This window comes from Mesocricetus auratus, unplaced genomic scaffold (assembly GCF_017639785.1).
Source record: "Mesocricetus auratus isolate SY011 unplaced genomic scaffold, BCM_Maur_2.0 Super-Scaffold_100004, whole genome shotgun sequence".
Taxonomy (NCBI): domain Eukaryota; kingdom Metazoa; phylum Chordata; class Mammalia; order Rodentia; family Cricetidae; genus Mesocricetus; species Mesocricetus auratus.
In genome coordinates, this window is record NW_024429189.1 from 72,193,605 (window position 1) to 72,202,174 (window position 8,570).

Sequence of the window (8,570 nt, forward strand, 5' to 3'; positions counted from 1 at the left end):
GTGAGTGTGTTGAATCCCCTAGAACTGGAGTTACAAACAGTTGTGAGCTGTCATGTGGGTGCTGGGAATTGAACCCTGGTCCTCTGGAAGAGCAGCCTGTGCTGTTAACCACTGAGACATCTCTCCAGCCTGAGATGTGATTCTTCTAAGATACTGTACGTGCTTCCCTCGCCCTCTCTTCAGAGGAAGAAAACATCCCTTCCCTGTCTGCCCTTTGAACCCTTTGTATACTACCGTATTTGATCTCTACCAAATCTCTCCCTTTCCCCACCAGGCTCCAAGCCCATGACAGCCATGGCCAGGAGTTAATCACGAGTCTTCGTAACAAGGGATCTCCAACAAAGTCCTTGATACTCAGGAAATACTTAGAAATAGCCTAAGAATAAAAATAGTTTCTGGAGCTGGAGAGATGGTTAAGAGCACTGGCTGCTCTTCCAGAGGACACAGGTTCAGTTCCCAACACCCACACAGTAGCTTACAACCACCTGTAACACCAGTTCTAAGAGAGCTGACACCCTCTCCTGGCTTCATAATCACCTGTAAGTACATAAGTGCATGGTGGCACTTACATACATGTAGGCTCATGTGAACACCACACACACACACACACACACACACACACACACACACACACACACCATTAATAAAAACAAAGCCTACATATGTATTTGGTAGAGTTGTGGAGAAGGCTCAGATGCTAAGAGCACTTGCTGCTCTTGCAGAGCCCCTGGACTCAGTGGTTCTAGCATCCACATGATGACTTACCTCCACTATAACTGCAGGGTCAAGGAATCTAATGCTTTCTAACCTCTGTGGACAACAGGCGTGCCCGTGGAATATATACATACACACAGGCAAAACATCCATGTAATGATTAAATTCACATAAATTAAAAATAAAACATTAGTTTCTGAAAATTAAACCAAACACCACAAATTCATGTACCTCTAATGAGAAATCAAACTAAAAAATAAATGGAGAGGTTGGGTTAAAAGTGCGTTGGGGGATGAGGGTAGCTTTTATCAAAGAAGTTGTCTCAAATTTCTGCTGGTCTGGAAGCTCCAGGATGGAGCAGATTAACATACCAGGATGTATACCCTGGGGTCTCCTGCTGACCTTGCTGACGACTGACTCCAGACTGTCCCTACTAGACCAGCAGGGACAGCATCAGTCATTTCAACAGCTTTCCTTACAAAGAGAGGCAGCTGGGAAAGTTTTCAAAGTAAAGATATCCCAACCTGTATGAATCTGAGGTGAAGACAGGGCCCTTTCTGCCTAGGGTCTGTCTTGCTTTTCTCTGCAGATATAAACAGACTCCTATGAGTTTATACCCTACCCCATATGCATCCTAAACAGACTATGAAATTTTCACTTGTAACTTCCCAAATGCAAAGATCCACCCTCTAACATTCCTCTGAACGTGTTTGACTTGTCTGTGGTGGCCACGGCTCCTTCCAGCGGATCTCTGTGTAGACTCGCAACCTTTCTGACTGCTGCCTTGGTCTCCATCTTGCCCCTGGCTTGGGTCTTCTTGACTGCCTCTTATCCGTGTCATCCGCTCACACAGTGCACGCCTCTAGCTTCATCACTATGCTTAACTACTCTGTATCGTGATAGTTCCATCCATTCTCCCCTGTCCATGCCATAGAGACTGTGTTTTATGTGGATAGCCATAACTCTAGAACAGAAGTTGCTTAGTTGATGCCACCCTGCCTGTTTTGTGTCACTTGGCATGAGCTAGAGTCATCTGAGAGGAGGGCACCTTAATCGAGAAAATGTCTCGGTAAGATTAGATTGTCGGCAAGCCTGTGGGGGTATTTTCTTAGTTGGCAACTGATGCTTGGGCAGCTCATTGTGAATGACGACACCCCTGGCCTGGTGGTGCTGCAGATGTACAAGGTGTACAAGATGGCAGGCAGAGCAAGCCATGAGGCACAAGCCAGTAAGCATCACCCTCCGTGGTCTCTGCAGCAGCTCCTGCCTCCAGGTCCTCACACTGTTTGAGGTCCTGGCCTGACTTCCTTCAGTGATGAACTGCTACCCGTGAAGTAAACATTGGTGGTTTGAATAAGAATGGCCTCCATGGGCGCATGGTTTGATTGCTTGGTCATGAGGGAGAGGTACTACTTGCCAGGGATTAAGAGGTGTGTTCTTGTTGAAGGAAGTGTGTGTCACTGGGGGTGGGCTTTGGTGTTTCAAATGCTCAAGCCAGTCCCAGTGTCTCTCTCCCTCCCCCGCTCCTGTGACTTCAGATATAGAACTATCAGCTGTTCTCCAACACCATGTGTGCCTGCATGCCACCATGTTTCCCTTCATGATGACAATGGACTAAACTTCCGAACTGTACGCCAGCCCTTATGTTTTCCTTTATAAGGGTTGCCATGGTCATGGCATCTCTTTACAGCAATAGAACACCGACTAAGACAGCATTCGACCAGTTACTTTTGGTCATGGTAATAGAAACTGTAACTAAAACAAATGCCTTAGTCAGTCAGTTTGTCTGAAGTCCAACTTTAACCCAGGACCAGTCACTTGCTGGCCAAGGGCTCTGCCTCCGAATCACAATGCCACCCACTAATGAATGCTTTGGAGGCCTCTTCACATTTACATGCCAGACCCTGTTCAATATGCAAACCTAGCCAAAGTCCCTGCCCTTATGAGTCTCCCACTCTAGCAGAGGCAGACTCAAAGACTAATGCCATCTGCAGATGATATGACATGTTCCAAGGCAATAAGAAGGGAAAAAGAAAAAAAAAAACTGGAGCGGGATAAGGAGGGAACATCAATATAAATAAAGCTAGTGAGTCTAGTAAGTGGCTGGCTGACTCACTGGCATGGCGGTGTACACCTGTAATCCCAGCCCTTGGGAGGCTGAGGCTGTAGAAGTGTGTGTGTGTGAGGCAAGCCTAGGTAACAGGGAGACACTCTAGAAGATGGGTGAAGAGTGAGTGGCTTACCCGGCACATGGAGAGCCAGCTGGGAGGTGACAGGGTTTTTATTTGACCTCTGTGAAGACAGATGTTCTTACAAGAAAGTGTTGTGCTGCCAGGCGGTGGTGGCTCATGCCTTTTTAATCCCAGCACTCAGGAGGCAGAGGTAGGAGAATCTTTGTGAGTTCTGCGAGACCAACCTGGTCTACAAGAGCTAGTTCCAGGACAGCCTCCAAATCGACAGAGAAACCCTGCCTCGGAGGAGGAAGAGGAAGAGGAGGAGGAGGAGGAGGAGGAAGAAGAAGGAGGAGGAGGAGGAGGAGGAGGAGGAAGAAGAAGAAGAAGAAGAAGAAGAAGAAGAAGAAGAAGAAGAAGAAGAAGAAGAAGAAGAAGAAGAAGAAGAAGAAGAAAGGTTGTTCATGTGTGTGCAGGTGCCTGAGGAGGACAGGGGCTTTAGATCTGCTTAGCTTGGAGGCAACAGCAAGGATCTCAAATCCAAAGGACATTCCAGGCGGAGGAAGCCATGTGTCTGGAGGCCTGCCCTCTTGAGAGCAGATGAGGCTGGGGACTGGCGGGGTTCCGGGGATCTGGGGGAGTGAAGGAGCAGAAGACGAAGCTGCCGAGGAGCACAGGACCAGGATGTGAAGGGACCATGCCCTGCTAAGGAGTTTGCACTTTACCCCGCAGACAGCCGGAGTCCTGTTGATGATTTTATGCAGGGGAATGACATGTTTATATTTATTTTGAGGAAGATAGCTCTGGCAGATGTAGTGGAGTGGTGAGAGACTGGGCAAGTCACTTAACCTCGCTCTTCCTCTGTTTCACCATCTATCAAGTAAGACCAAGTGTATCTACTCTCCTTACCTCATAGGATTCTGGTGAGGAAGAAATGAGATAAGAGATGTGAAAACACTTCCAAATGTATATGGTTCTATAAAAGTGCAAGCCAGCCGTGTTGTTATTTCAGCTGGGCTGTGTGTAGGAATGTGGTTTTAGAGGAGTCTGGAGAGTCAAGGAGAGAAGCAGAGGAGAGGCACTGCCCTGTCTCTCTCTGAAAAGAAAACCAAATAATCCTTTAAGTTATTGAATCCCTATCTTGGCACTCTACAACATGAAGAGCTAACGGGTTCTTATGGAGTATAGAGGGAAGCGGCCCATGGACAGCTGTGGTCTAACTGGAGGGACATCATTTGATCAAGTAACAAAAATGAGCTGCTGGGTGTGGTGGCCCACGCTTTTGATCCTAGCTCTCCAGAGGCAGAAGCAAGTAGGTCTCTGTGAGTTCAATGCCAGCCTGTTCTACATAGTGAGTTCCAGGACAGCCAGAGCTATACATTGAGACCCTGTCTCAACCTGCACCCCAATATAAAGATAAAAATATAAAAAAGAGCTTCAACCCAGGAAAAAGTCAGGTTGTGAAAATATAATACAAAAGTAAGATTTAAGAAAGAGTAGAGACAGGAGCAGTTGAGAGTCCCTATAAGAGAATAAAGGCTGGCTGGAGAGCTGGCTCAATGGTTAGGAGCAGGTAGTGCTCTTCCAGAGGACCTGAGTTCGGCTCCCAACATTCCTGACAGGCAACTTATGACCACCTGTAACTCCAGCTCCAGGGATTTAATGTCTTTGGCCTCTCAGACACCTGCACCCTCCCCCATAACTAGAAAGAAAAAAAATATTTAATCCATCATAATAATTCAATTGGCCAAATAACACCCCCATTGCTCTGGAAGAGGAGAGAGGAAAAGCAAAGTAGAGAAATTAATTCCAGAGTTAGTTGCATTGTGCAAGGCATCCTCCCAAAAGTAATTTGCATGACTTTCTTGGTAACAAAAAGCAGTAAGTCTTACTGTATCTTGTACCTTGGGTCAGTCTGCCAAGTGTTTTTCCTGAGTTGAGTCTTAGGTAATGTAGCCTAGGTAGAATGAATATTTTCTTTTGCTCTTTCTTGCATACACGTTTAAATTTCTTTCACTTAGTTTAAATAATATCATTTCCTCTCTTGCTATCTCAAGTCCTTTCATAAACAGAGTTTTGAAGTTTTTATTTTATGTTGAGTTGTGTGTAGCTTGTGTGTCTATGTGTGGGTATGTGCATGTGAATAATTGCCTGAGGAGGTCATAAGAGGGTTTTGGATCCCCTGGGACTGGAGTTACAGGCTGTTGTGAACCTTTAGACATGACTGCTGAGAACCAAATGCATCATCTGCAAGAGCAGTGTGTGCTCTTAACTGCTGAGCCATCTTCCTGGGCCCTAGATGGTGTAAATTATATATGCCTGTTTGTATATTTCTTTGTAGATTATGATGATAAGATGTACATTTCTGTAAAAGAGGTAGGAACCTTAGTGTTGAAAAATATTGAGAGGATGACATAATAAGTAGCTTAATAAGCCATATTTTGGGAGCCTTTGAAAACATTTAATTCATTATATATTTTTCATGTTTAGCTAATTATCCTTTTACTTTGTGTTTTTATAAGGAAGTATAACTTATTATAATGCTTGATAAAGCAAGTGTTCAACTGAATTTGTTTTTGCAACTACATGTATGCTCATGTGTATGTTGAATGTAGGTGTGTGTGTACACTATGTCACACATGTGGCAGTCAGAGGATGACCTTAAATCTGTCTTATTGGTTGTTGAATAAAGCACTGTTAGCCAATAGGGCAGCAAAATAGATGGGACTAGGAGTCTTGGAGGATTCTGGGAAGTGTAGTGAACTGAGCAGTCGCCATGTGACTCCCAGGAATAACGAAAGAGGCAGGAGTGCGTCCTAGCAAAGATAAATTCTTATAAAATATATATGAGTAATTATTGGTTAATAATCAAGTCAGACCTAGCCAATAAGAAACCAAGCAAATGGCCAACAGCTTATAATTAATATAGTGTCTTGTGTATTATTTGGGGACTGCAACTGTGGCAGGGCCCAGGCAGCTGGTGTGTGTGTGGGGGGGGGGGACACCGACCAAAGCGGCTGGCAAGGAAAACTACACTCTACATAGATCCACGCCTCCTATTCTGTTTGAAAAACAGTTTCCTTTCCTGCTAACTGCTGTGTTCTTCTTTAATTGTTGCTGCATTTTAAGCTACAGCTATCCTACTGAGCAACCAACACGCTGAAGCTACCAACAGCTGTTCCCTCAGGCACCGACTCTTTCAAAGCTACTAAGAAAACTTACTTAAATCGCTGTCCACTTAAAGAACTCAAGATTTTCCCAGCAGTGGTAGCACAAGCCTTTAGTCCCAGAACTTGGGAGTCAAAGGCAGGTGAATCTATATGAGTTCAAGTCTAGCCTGGTCTACAGAGCAAGTTCCAGGGCAGGCTCCAAAGCTACAGAGAAACTCTGTCTTGAAAATCCAAAAGAACTCAAGATTCAAAGGTTGAGGTAGAATCTTGCTTCCCAGAAAGGCTGAATGGCAAGCAGCTCACCTAGCTCACCTCCTCTCGTTTCCAATAAGTCCTTGTGTTAGGGCACAGTCCTCCTTCCTTATAAGCCCTTCTCTGCCTGGCTCCTCCCTACAACTTCCTGTCAGCTGGGTGCTGACCCAGCCTCCTGACCACAGGTGGATTTTATTTAATCAAACACATCTTCGCATCATTAAACAAATGTTCCTGAGCAGAAACAAAAGTAACCTACCTTAAAATAATATTCTACAACACTGCTGTGTATGCCAGGCTAGCTTCCCGAAAACTCTTGGTGATTTTCCTGTCTCAGCTTTCCCTCTCCTGAAGGAGATTGCTGAGCTTGCAGACTGGGACTATGAACTGAGGTCATCAGGCTTGCTAGGTAAGTGCTTTACTAACCAAGGCATCCCAGGCCAGACAGGAAGTTCTTAACATGAGTGCTTATAAGGTACTCAGCACCTGCCATCACTTCATTGTGTCTAGAACAATTGATTCAAAGAGACATGATTTAACAATAAGAGACTCCAACAGAGTATAAAATGCACAGAATTCTGGGGCTTGTGGGAGTGATTTGACCTGGCTAGAAAACATGTTTTCATTCCAAAGCTGGCGTACCAGTGTGTGCCGTGAGAGGACAGTGAACATGACAGTGACTAACTCTGCCAAGGGTGTGGTATGACTGAAAGAGATGGGCTTTGGCATCAAGCAGAGCTGGGTCCTAATCCAAGCACTGATGCCTTCAAAGCTGGATCCCACTGGGTAAACGATGCTGCAAAATGCACTTGTTAGCATCAACTAGGACTCCCATGAGTGAATAGCAGTGATTCCTAGAAAGGAAACACACGCATGGACACCTTTGGATTTGGGTCCATTTTTAAATTTTCCTCAGAGACTTCAGACCTAACAAAAAACCCAGCCACTTTCCCTCTGAAGTTTAGGACTGGGTTATGAGCATGTGAAGGGAAATAGAGCTGGGTATGTGGGACAGGGTGCACTAACACTAAACCTGAGAGTTGAGCAATTAGGGATGGGTGAGGGGCAGGAGGAGGGCATTGTTAGGTGTAGGCAGAGGAGTATCGAGGGAAGAGATGGGACAGGAGCAGGTGGGCAATGGCATCGAGGGGAGAAATCAGATGAGTGACAACTTTCAATGGCATTCTCTCTATTGCTCACTGTAGCACATGCATTGGAGCAAATTGGGAAGTCTAAGCTCTACAAAGAAGAAAATCATTGCCCAAAGTCCTTCCTGCATCTTGAGCTACTCATTACTTATGCTTTCCAAATGTCCCTCAGCACCCCACATTCATCACCATGACAACTTTTTGGAGAGAAGAATTTTGAAGTAAAGATGTGTTAAGGTTATAAGGCTTGTGTTGTCTGAAAGCCTTTTTGAATTTGTTTGCAAGATTTGTCCTCTGTGCTTACTCCTTATGCATATTGACAGTAAAAATTTTAAGTCAAAGGAAATAAATACAATTAATGTCAATTATTCTACAGGTTTTTTTTATTTTGTTTTTGCTTTTTGTTTTTTGAGACAAGGTGTTATTGTGTAGGCTTGGCTGGCCTGGAACTCACAGAGATATGCTTGCCTCTGCTTTCTAATTAAAGGCATGTACCACCATGCTTGGCTTCTTCACTTGCATGCACACACACACACACACACACACACACACACACACACACACACACACGTGCTCCTGGCACATACACAGCACCTGTATGGAGGTCAGAGGATAATTTATGGGAGTTGGTTCTCCCCTTTTACCTTGCGGGTTCCAGGGATTAAACTCAGGTCATCAGGCCTGGTGGCAACTGCCCTTACCCACTAAGCCATTTGCTGACTCTGTAGAATTCCTCTTTAAGGAATTACTTGGAAAGTCTTTACAGTTTAAGGAGCATATCCTATTTTTTTTTAAAGACAGGGTTTCTCTGTGGCTTTGGAGGCTGTCCTGGAACTAACTTTTGTAGACCAGGCTGGTCTCGGGAACTCACAGTGGTCAGCCTGCCTCTGCCTCCCTAGTGCTGGGATTAAAGGCATGAGCCACCACCTCCCGGCTGGAGCATATCCTATCTAAGCACTTTTCTATGTCTTTCTGATAAAAATCTGTCATAGGAGATGTGCTGAATTTTGCTTTTAAATGTCACTCCAATGCCAGTGTATGGCAGCGTTTAACTGATACAAGGTTTATGGTCTCAAGTATTATCAAGATATTTGAGAACAGGTAATAATAAGCAT

At 44.8% G+C, this 8,570-nt stretch overlaps 1 long non-coding RNA gene across 1 annotated transcript; it reads left to right on the plus strand.

Annotated features, from left to right (window-relative positions):
• The first annotated feature begins 6,558 nt into the window (after positions 1–6,558).
• LOC110342862 lies at positions 6,559–7,823 on the plus strand. The gene is made up of 2 exons (XR_002385030.1): positions 6,559–6,716; positions 7,513–7,823. It is a non-coding gene; the product is annotated as an uncharacterized LOC110342862 (long non-coding RNA).
• Positions 7,824–8,570: the final 747 nt, after the last annotated feature.